Source organism: Camelus ferus, chromosome 4 (genome assembly GCF_009834535.1).
Source record: "Camelus ferus isolate YT-003-E chromosome 4, BCGSAC_Cfer_1.0, whole genome shotgun sequence".
NCBI lineage: Eukaryota > Metazoa > Chordata > Mammalia > Artiodactyla > Camelidae > Camelus > Camelus ferus.
Genome location: NC_045699.1, coordinates 6,966,671 through 6,978,368, shown reverse-complemented (window position 1 = coordinate 6,978,368; position 11,698 = coordinate 6,966,671). Strand labels below are relative to the sequence as shown.

General features: G+C 44.1%; 1 non-coding gene across 1 annotated transcript; it reads right to left on the bottom strand.

The window, feature by feature from the left end:
* Positions 1-201: 201 nt before the first annotated feature.
* Positions 202-273, bottom strand: TRNAG-ACC. The gene has a single exon. It is a non-coding gene; the product is annotated as a tRNA-Gly (tRNA).
* Between the last annotated feature and the right edge of the window lie 11,425 nt (positions 274-11,698).

The window sequence follows — 11,698 nt, the reverse complement described above, 5'->3', positions numbered from 1 at the left end:
ACATCCCCTCCCTCTCCACTCATTGACTGGCTGGTACAGAAGGACTCAGCAGGTGGCTCCAGGGTCCCAGAGGACCCTGAGGTCCCAGGGTAAGACACAGCCATTGGTGAAAGGAGCCTGGATCACCAGTTGGAGTCATCATTTGGAGGAAACCATCCTGAAGAGACACCCAATCAGGAATAGATGCATTTTTTTTTTTAATGGAAGTACTGGGGATTGAACCCAGGACCTCATGCATGGTAAGCATGCACTCTACCACTGAGCTATACCCACCCACACCCCTGTTGGTTTCTTTGTGAAAGAGAAACCAAGCACTGAGACTTGGGGATGGTTGGTCCAAAGCTAGTGATTCTTGTCCTGTTTAATCCATTAGGTATGTGCTTGCTCCTGAATGCATTACTGTTGCCAGAAAGGATGGGGTATTCTGCCTGGCTAAGCCTGGGTCATGCAACCATCTTTGGAGCCCTGAGTTAGACAGAGCCCTGCCCCAAACCATACAGATGTACCACGGGGAAGGGGCATTTCTCCAGAGGACAGTCAAGCTGCTATTACCAGAAGAGGGAGGCAGGATGCTGGGAAGACAGAAAGACAAACAAACGAAGCCAGAAGTCCACTACAGACCTCCTAAAGCCCTTCAGGCCTGCCTCTGTAGCGTTGTTATAAGAATGCCCAAAATGGTGGGTCATTCATAATAAGTTACTGAAAACTATGAAACCTTCAAAGCAAGAATGGGCCTTAGTTCATCTGCAACCCCTAGCACAGTCCTTCCACCTGGTGGAAATATTCAGATGAATGAAGAAAGGAATTCAGTCCCATTGTCCAACTGTGAACTAGACTCACTTTTCCAGAGTGTGTCTACAGGGTGTCTAAATCTACTTCCTTACTCATATCATTAACTAAGTCAGAAAGTCAGAAAAATAGTCATCCCAAATGATTGGTGGCATCAATAATTCTGAACCATTTGTCTACTTTACACACCTCATTGTGTTGATAAAGCTGAAGGATAATTTTCAGATATAAGGTGCTTATCATTTATTTCATAACAAAGGCATTATGATGCCTTATTTATACCAAGAATGATATAACTCATTTGTGGAATCTAAAAGAAAAAAAAGAAAGGAAAAAGAAGACACTAATGAACTTATCTACAAAACGGAAACAGATTCACAGACGTAGTAAACAAACCTTTGGTTACCGGGGAGGGGAGAGGGGATGGGAAGGAATAAATTGGGAGTTCGAGAATTGTTAATATGAACTACTATATATAAAGTAGATTAAAAAAACAAATTTCTTCCGTGTAGCACAACTATATTCAATATCTTGTAGTACCTATAGTGAAAAATAATATGAAAATGAATACATGTGTGTGTATATATAGGACTGAAACACTACACTGTATGCCAGAAATTGACATTGTAACTGACTGTACTTCCTAAATGATTCATGTGTGCAAGTGTGTGTGTGTGTCGGGAAAAAACAAGCTGAAAAAAGATTTTAAAGTAAAAACATCTTTGTAGAAGTCAGATTTGTTCTTTGCTTTGTTTTTCGTTCCCTTCCGCATGGTTTGGGGGTCTCTGGAACACCAGTATCCAACACAGGGCTGAGATGCAGGATGAAACTGTAAGCAAGGTCTCCGATTATATTGTGATCTTTCTTTCTCTCTTAAATAAAGATAATGTCCTCATTGTCTGGTTGAGACAGAAACTCCCCACCTCCCGATTTAAAAGGAAAAAAAGCAGCCCTGGCCAGGAGGTTTCTGAAGCCGCCATTGATAACATACAATGGCCTGTTCTTACGGGACGTTTCATGGCCCTTAAGTAAGGCACTGTTGTCTAATGCGATGAAAGAGTAAAAGACGGAAACAGAGAACCTGAGGGTTCATCGGCTCAGCTCGGTCCTGGCAGGGAACTGTGGGCACAAGCAGGAATCCATAAATCGCAGGCCAATTTTGTATCTTAATGAGGAGAAAAAGACAGACCTTCAAAGCAAGTATTTTCCAGCATCTGTGAGCTCCGGGGAGGGAGAGGGAGGAACGGAAAGGAGGGGGCACAAATGAGCACTGCCAGGAGCCGGAGCCAGAGCCAGAGCCCCAGGTGGCTTTGCCCCATCTCTCGTGAGCTCGCCGATGTCAGTCCTCAGTGTCCTGGCTGTAGCTGGGACCATTGTCCTGTTGCATAGAGGGAGGCACCCCGTGCAGATGCAGTATGCTGAGCTGTACTTGCTTAACTCCACACTGGAAAAATGAAGTTGCCACTTCCTGTCAGTTTGACCTAGGGTACAGTGGGCTGGATGATGCCCCCCCCCCAAAAAAAAAAGCTTTGTCTATGTCCTAATCCCTGGAACTTGTGAATGGGACTTTATCTGGGGAAAGATCTTCTGCTGATGTGTTGCAGTGAAGGACCTTGATAAGAGAAGCTTGTCCTGAACTATCCAGGTGGGCCCGAAACACAATCATGTGTCCTCATAAGACAAACACACCAAGAATAGACACTCGAAGAAGAGGGGGAGGCTGTGTGATGGGAGAGGCAGAGACTGGAGTGGTGCAGCCACTAGCCAAGGAGCACCAGCAGCCTCCAGAGCTGTCGTCAAGGAATAAAACCTCCCCTTGAGCCCTGGAGGAAGTGCAGCCCTGACAACACCTTGATTTCAGCCTCCCGGCCTCTGGAACTGTAAGAGAATACATCGCTATTGTTTTAAGCCACCCAGTTTATAATAATTTGCTATGGTGACTCTAGGAAACTAAAACGTGTAAGGTTGTAGACGAAGCTATAAAATATAAGTATTGGTAGAAGTTATAGTACATCCATGTATTAGTGCTATTAAATTGTCCAGAGATGTTCCCATATCACAGAATGATTATCAGCCTGTGAGCCCCAATCCACTTAATTTCAAATGTATGATTAGGTGATGAGATCCTTGAAGATTCTTATCATCTTCTGGTGCCTCCTCCCAACCCCGGATGGAATTGGGAGCCAAGGAGGTGCCCAAGAAGTACTGTCTGATTTGTGTCACATCAGAGGAAGCAATCCACCCAGTGAGGAACTCCTTGGGAATGCAGAAAAGTGGCACTGCCTAGACCAGGAGAAGTGACCCTGTGGGACCCCAGCCCACCCTTCCTCTTCGTAGCTACTGAATTCTCAGGAAAGACCTACATGAGATCCAGGAACTTCAGGGTCACCTGAGAAGCACAGTTTCCCTGTAGCTTCTTTCAAGAGGAGTTTCTGGTGTCCTCGAACTGGGTTGGAGGCCAAAGCCAAACTGACCAGATGAACCCACATGACAGAAACACATGGGATCAAGTTTCCAAAGTGACGTGCTCTGAGGGCGCATCAGGGTTGTGCCCACCAGGTCACGTTCTCATTGGTTTCCACCCAAACCTGAGTCATACTGCACCGTGAATTTGAGATGACTTCTGGTCCTTGTGGTGCCACCTCATTTCTTTCTAGAAATCCCTAGAAAGCTTCTAGAAGTTCCTAGGAAGTTTCTAGAAATATCTGGTTTGGATGGAAACATCCCAAGGTCCTCTCCTGGCTAGCTCTGGCTCACACCCTGCCCCCTGTCACAACACCTCCCTCCCAATCAGCATGACGACCATCTGCCCTTGAGGCTGAGAGGCCAAAACAAATATGATGATCTGCAGAGTGCTGACAGCACCCTTGGTGTCAGACAAGCAGGCAGCCCAAGCCTGTGCCAAGTCTGGTTCCCAAGGGACAGTGCAGAAGCTGCAAAAGGAGAGAGGAAGCTGTATGCATGTGAATGAGAATCGTACTTCCATCAGCTTCCGTTTCCCCTGCCTCAACTCAGCAATACAAGAAGCCACTAAAGAAGAAGTTTGGTAATTGTCCATTTGGCACTGTAGAGTCCCATTGCACCCAAATATGTGTAGGAATCAAACTCCCAAGTCTCTCATCTCTCTCATGGATGCAATTAGTCATTTATCCAAATGAGATTCTCTGTGCTGTGTGGCATGGCCACTTCTCCGCATCTTTAACATCACCACTCACCCCCTTCTCACTTGGAGCCTAGGTCAGCCAGGCTGCCTCCACACAGCAGGGTCATTCATTCTCAATGCTGAGACGCGTGCCTGGCAGCACTGTGGTCCCAGGATGGGGTAAGGTGGCTGTACTGCTGGCCGTCTCTGCACCGTGTCAGAGGACATCAGTGTACCGAGCCCACAAAGTTCAGCAGACCATGGAGAAAGATGTGAGCAGGCAGGATGAGCGCTTCTCTAGGAGAAAAGCACTGTTCGGGCATCACTCACAGATGAGTTCCTGGCAAGATACACAGCCTCACTTTACTTTCCAAAAGGAGCTGTGGTGAGGAAGGAATAATAAGATGACGTGTAAAAAGCGCACAGAAAAACGTATTCATCAGTAAGAGTCAGTGTGGCCACTGTTATAAATCCTTGTCTTTATATTACTGGTCTCCTCTTTTTATTTTTCTTAAAAACGTGGACAGATTGCCATATATAATGCAATATAGCATAACTCATCTGGGAAGCATTTGCTAATCCTCCTCTTTCAGCCAAATGGTTCCCCCAGATGGACTTGGAACCGAGAGGCAGATCCAGTATTGACTGTGCCAAATGAAGAAATGGAAAGAGATCTGAAAGGTGGGAACTTTGAATGGAAAATTTCCCCCTCTCCCTACTTTCCAACCTGGGTTCTGCTCAGAAGTGTTAGAGAGCTCTGAAATTCCACGGTGGGAGAGCAGGGTTTCAAATGGAAACTTTTCTTTCAAATGCCAAGGGCCTCTCGTCTCTAGGATAACGTTCTGTTTTCTCTTTTTTGAATTCTCTGGTTTCTTCCTTTCCTTTGCTGAACTTTTTTTCCAGGCAGCTTACAAGTATTTATCTATTGTAATGGACACATTTGGGTTTGGAGTTTCTACAGGTTTTTGTGGGCCTGTAAAATGAGGTGAAGTCTTGTATTTTGTAAAATTATATCAATACATCCCACAAGAATTTAAAGGGTGGAGGTTGGGAGAGGGAAGGCTGGCCACGGTCACGGTCAAGGTCATTCCCGAGGGTTATGGTCGGCCCCAGTGCTTCCGGCCCTTGTCCACTTCTGGGATATTGGGCCTTAGTAAACAGCCAGTCATCCTGGGACACTTCTTTTTCAACATTTCAACTAGGTTTGATTTTCACGTGATTTTGTTTCTTGAATTCAGCATTTACTGCAAGTTGTCCGAGTTGTCCACATTGGTGCTGTGGAAGGGGTAGTCCCTTTGTTTGTGTAGATGGTTCTTTGATGGGTTTTGTGGGATAATTAATGCAGTTGAATATTATGTAGGCATGTGATTTCAGAGTAGCTGGTCTCACACAAAAGGGCATTGCTGGGTAGCATGAGAGAAACAGGAAATCTTGTCTCAAAGTTGGCACTGGTGTCCAACTCATAAGACTGATTCACTGAAAGCATATCCATGACATGCCAATCCCTGTGGCCGCGGGAGAAGGTCTGCTTCAACTCCTGGGTTCTGATACATGACCGTTTGCAACTTCGCAAGGGAAATGACCTGGATGCAATGGTGATCTTCAAAGTGATCACTAGGCAGTTATTCTGGTGACCACATAAGGGAAAGTCTCCCAGACCAAACTAACACCCGTGCATCACACCATTTATTAAATCAATTAAAAATATACAGCTAATTTACAGTAGCTAAGACATGGAAGCAGCCTAAATGTCCACTGACAGATGACTGGATTAAGAAGATGTGATACAATGGAATACTTCTCAGCTGTTAAAAAAAAAGAAGAAAATAATGCCATTTGCAGCAACATGGATGGACCTGGAGATCATCATACTAAGTGAAGTAAACCAGAAAGAGAAAGAAAAATACCACATGATATCACTTACGTGTGGAATCTTAAAAAATGACACAAACGAACTTATTTACAAAACAGAAACAGACTCACAGACGTAGAAAACAAACTGTGGTTACCAGGGGTGAAGGCGGGGGATAAACTGGGAGTTTGGGATTTGCAGATACTAACTACTATATATAAAATAGACAAACAACAGTGTCCTACTGCATAGCGCAGGGAACTGTATTCAATACCTTGTAATGACCTATAATGAAAAGGAATATAAAAAGGAAGCTGTGTGTATGTAACTGAGTCACCATGCTGTACACTAGAAATTAACACAACATTGTAAGCCAGCTATACTTTAATTTAAAAAATGAAAAATAAAATAAATTAAATTAAAAAATAAAATATGCAGCCAGGAGCAAGAGACAGGGTGAGAATTTAAGACACATATTACAGTGAAGGGTGGAAGGACCACACTCCCAGAATCCTCCGTTATGCAACGTTCGTGCTTTGTAAGAAACCAGATCCCCACCCCCCCGGCAAAGTGATGCTTCCTGGGCTCCTCCATCCCCTCCGAGAGTCGCCGAAACACCCTGTTCCCTGCCCCCTCTTCCTCATCCTTTCTATTAAATGAGATATTTGTGTTTTAAATAAAAGCCACTGTTGACCTATCACTAGTGGAAAAGAATCAGAGTGCATGCATTCCTCATGTAATAAGAAATAAATCCCTTAAGCCTATAATTTGTTCCTACTGGTGTAGAATTTTGAAGTCCAAGAATGCATCTGCCGTGGAGGAGGTTAATTCTGGGGCCGCTGCCTCTGCCGTGATGTATGTGGCCATTGTTCGTGACCGAGGAGTGGTCCGGAGGGGATCAGTGCTCTGTTCTCATAATGAACCGTATGTTTCTGAACACAGGTGCGTTTGGATTGTAGACAGCTGTGTCATTAAACGGGCCGGGGGAGAAATTGCACAAGGGCAACTCAGAAACGGACCCCGTGGAAATGCAGACGGGTATTATTGTAGTGGCTCTTGTCAACGCCATCAATGTGTCTTCGCTGACGTCTCATGGTACAGAGATAACGGTGAGGCGTCCAGGAGACTCACCACCATGTTTTCAACATGCCGCCTTTCACGAAGGGGTGGGGGGGACTCTTGCTAGAATTCACCCTATTGTCATCCTCCTGAAAGGAGTTGTCAGAGAGCCCCTAACTCCATCCTGCAATCATTCCAATCTGCTTTTCACTCCAACTTGCATTTCATCTCTGCTATTTGATGCGTAAGAATGAAAGCGCTCCTGGGAAATGCTTGTTCCCAATGGCTCTGATGAGACAGATGTCCTGGGAAACTATCAGAACTGAGCAGGGCAAAGAAAGGAGGGCTATCTGATGACTCATGGGTGCCACCCCCACTAATTCAGCGTCTGTGTGACCTGCATCTCAGCCCCAGGATTTCTGTAAGTCAAACATTTCCAGGTAGGCAGGACAACGCAACTCTTACCACAACCAATATTCTTGGTGATTTTACAGACACATACGTGCTGGGAAAATTTTGTAGTTAGTCATGTGACATCATTAGCAATCATTTCATCATCTCTATCATTTGCACATGTCTCACCTTAATGAAGATTTTAAAACATTATGACACAAGTCTACTCCAGTATCAGTAAACAAAGTTAGTTTTAAAAAGGGATCTTAGGTGGCTCCACTTGGCTAAAACTGTTTCCTAGTTTTTTCACTAAGTGTAAAACTCTGAGTGAAGTTGTAAATGCCGTGATGGGGTTTGGCTCAGACTTTGAGCTGGAGCCACCACGCCTGTTCATCTGATGTAACAAAACAGAGTTCCCCGAGAAGTCGGGTGATGTTTCAAGCACACACAGGGAGGGAGGCAGCTGTGAAGCCAGGCTGAGGATCCAATCTCCTGACTCCAAGTCTATTCTTGGTACTGAACCATGTGTGTCAGTCTGGGTGCAATCGGGGCAGAGCCACCATGAGTGATACGGGTAAGGGATTTGTTACAGAGACAAGACTCTCCGCAAAGGCAGGAGCTGGGGAAGGAGGCTTTACGAGGGCGTTGCTCTGTATCTGACTTGGGTTTGGCGAGTCAGCAGGACTTGACGTTGGGAAGAAGAGCTAGATGTCAAGTGCAAACTGAAATCCACAAAGACAAACTCCTACCCGCACCTCTCTCCCCACCTCCAACCTCAACAGCGTGGGTGACTTGCGGGAAGAAGCTGGCAGCCTTCACCACCAAGCCACACGTGCCTCTGCTCCAGCCCGCAGGAGAGGGGAAGGAGGAGGCCGGCAGGAGCTGAGGCATCTGAGGTCCAGCTGCCTCCTCCAGACGCCACGGAGAACAAGCAGGTGCGCGCCCACGCGTGGAACTGCACTGGGCGCCCTGCGGTGACCCGGGCGCAGTGGCCCTTACCTTACTGCCGCCCTCCACATCACACAGAAATATCTCTTGCGGCAACTCTAACCCAGAACCAGCTTAACTAAATAAAAAGCCACCGCACCACGTTATAGCCTGTCAGCGTATTTGCAGATGCCTTTCATTTTTCTTTATGACACCAAATACGAAATAATTCAAATATACAAGAGAACAGTAATAGAGAAACTTATCGTGGTTTCCTTTATGGAATTATGTGTTTTCTGCCACTTTGAGTACTCGACTGCTTTGCATCTTTTTTTTTTTCACCATGTGCTTATTGAGATGATTTAAAATTACTGGCCTCTTTGTATATTACTTATGTATGAAAATTTGAGTCTATTGGTTAGACTTGCAGCAATAACAGGGCCTCTAACATCAAGTGCATCATGTAAATGAGGATGAGACAAACTTCAGGATCTATTTGGCATTACTGTCTGTACAACTATGTGCTTATATATTTATGTATCTAGGTAGTTATGCTAGCATTGTTTATCTATCATCTATTTATCTAAGCAGGCAGTACTGGAGAGATGGAAGAACAGGTCTGATGAGCACACAGGCAGATATCTAAAAACTGAGAGCTGAGAGACTGAAATATTGGTGTCGTAACCTCTGCGTAATGGTTTCAACTACCGAACACCTGTCACTTATCCAAAAGTCAGAAAGAATTGACAGTTGTCAGCTGTTCCTTCACTTTGGCTCCTTGAAATGACTGAGACAGTTATAGATGGGAAATGCAGGAGCAGTTTAAAAGAAAAAAAATCTAACCACACATGGGCATGAAGAACTTGTTAAGTTCGCAGACTCTCAACTTCTGCTTCTCCGCGCGCCTCTTAGGTTCTGTAGCTTGTTTCCCTTCTCAGAGCCAAGCCCAGCAATGCTTCTTTCCTCTGTTTGCACTTTCAAAGGGAAAAAATAAAGTTCCGACTGCAGGGAAATAGCTCAACAAAGACATACAGCTAAGTAAAGACACTGAGATAATAACCTGGGATTATAAATCAACTTTCTGGGCTTTACCACCAAACCCGGGGGGGGGGGGGGGAGTGAGGCAAATGGTTTCCAAACACTTGATAAAATATAGAGGGTGTTTGGGGTAGAAAGAGCTTTGGTTTTGGATCTAGAAGAGCTGGATGCAATCCAGTTATCCGTGTGTGCCCTCTTTAGCACTATTTAACGTATTAGCACTTATGTTTCTTCTTCTGCAAAATGGCTCTGGTCTTATTTGCTTCCCCGAGAAGTTCTGGGGTTGGATGAGATAACTTCTATGCCCACCTGCTACCTTCCTTTACCTAAGACCTTCACCCGCACTGACTCCGTCCACCGCATATGACCCATATGTACAAGTGGGATTACCACGAGTGAGGTCACATTATTTTTAAATGTTAGCAAATTAGGCTTTAGGAGGTAAGTGGAAATGTTGAAAGAGCTTATTTCTTAGTCTGACAACCACTGTTTATTTTGCTTAATCGAAATAACTGAAGCAGCTGATTTTTCCTCCAGCAGGAAAAATTGTGAAAGATTTTTGAAATGGGCAAAAAAGCAAAAAAATGGTGAAAAGACTTTGAAATGGGCAAAAAAAAAAAAAAAAACACTGGGGCTCTGGCTAGCATACCCTTCTGGGTTATCTATGTCTTTTATTGTCTTCAAGCTGTTTTACATCTCTGTAATCTGTAGGTAATTGATGCTAATGCAAATGATTCTTGTCGACAGACAAACAAGCCTAGTCTCCTTCGTCACGGTACTTATGTTCTATAAAGTGGCCGTGAACACTGAATTAGTGAATATGGAACCACGGCTTTTAGGGAAAATACAAAGGTAGGCTCCTGGGAGCCTTTGGTCACAACATTTTCATCAACCAATCAATACATCACCTTGATTGATCTGTGCTTCTGTTAAAAACACCTTCTTTAATTATGTGTTGTTCCGGTAATGTTTAATCCATGGTCAACGGCATGATAGCTCAAGCCTGAATGAAGTTTTCTAACTCATGTATTTCAGTAAGTAGGCGAATATGCAAATACTAAATCAGCAAATGATGAGAACTGACTATATTGTGTCTAGCGGATGAGTGACTGATTTATGTCTCCACTTTCCCACCACGGAAGGCAACAGTTTTGCAACTATTATGCAATTTATTTTGGCCATTCTTGACCACTTATGAACTATTAAAAGATAAACTGGGGCACATTAAAATTTATAAGCGTTTATTTGAACAAACAGCGACTCCAAGCAAAAGTGGTTGGAGCGACTGCACCAGCAGGACCTAGGGGAGAGGCTTTTATAGAGAAGACTCAGAAACAGAGGGAAAATCATGTGATTGGCTGTAGGTTAATCGGTTGCCTTATTTGGGAAAGCCTAGAGGCTGCGTGCAATTGGCTGTTTTTAAGTTTCAGTTTCTTCCCTTTGAGGCATTTCAAGGAATTGACTCTGGCTGAGAGTCCTGTTTGCTTATGTAGGTGGCAAAGGCAATGGGGCCACCTCAGTCTAATGGTCTCGCATTAAATTACTTTAACGATGCCACTTGTGCCCACAATTTCCTTCTAACTGGTTGCAATATATTACTGGTTCTCTCATTAATGAAGAGTTACACACAAATCTTAGCCATGTGTTCTTTTAAATTTGATCTGAGGGTCACGATTTTACCTTTAAATATTCTTTAACATTTGAAAAATAGTTCAGACTGAATTACCATCTTCAACTTGGGCTTTTTTTTAAATTGAAGTATAGTTGATCTACAGTGGTGGTTAGTTTCTGGTGTACGGCACAGTGATTCAGTTATACATAGACATATATAGGTATATATTCTTTTCTACATTCTTCATCATTATAGATTATTACACGATATTGACGATAGTTCCCTGTCAACTTGGGCAGTTTTATGCAATTCTATGAGCCCACCTTCTCAGAGAACCCATCAGAACATGACACTCAATGAGTCACGATTCCCCTTAAGGAGTCTTGTATTTGCCGTTTATGGATTCAGGATGTGAAAAAGTGCTTTTACAGCGTAAAGCCTCATGCACATTAGTATCTTATTTAATCTTGACCGTCTGGGAGGAGTTACTATTTGCTCTATTTAAGGCCGAGGAAATTCACATTCAGGGAGCTTCTGGGACTTGCTCGAGGTCACACGTGTAGAAAAATTTAGTTGACTCTTGTCAAGAGCTGAGAGGCAGGAGTTTAACAAGCATCAGATTCAGCGCCCTTTGCCCTTCGTGTCAGTGATTCAGACATCCATCCCAAACTCCATGGGGGTTAGAAGCCTCTCCCACTTTTCTGCACTTGAGGTCTGTTCTTGAGCCTTGTTTTGCAGATATGGAAATGGGTGTGTTAGGGGAGGCGGGGGGGGGGCATTAAAAAGTATCTCTCCTGACCTGCTTAATTTACAATGGAAAGGGTAGAAAGTTACTGGAAGATAAGAAAACGATGGATTCTTACCCAGCGCTAGTAAAAGGAGCAGG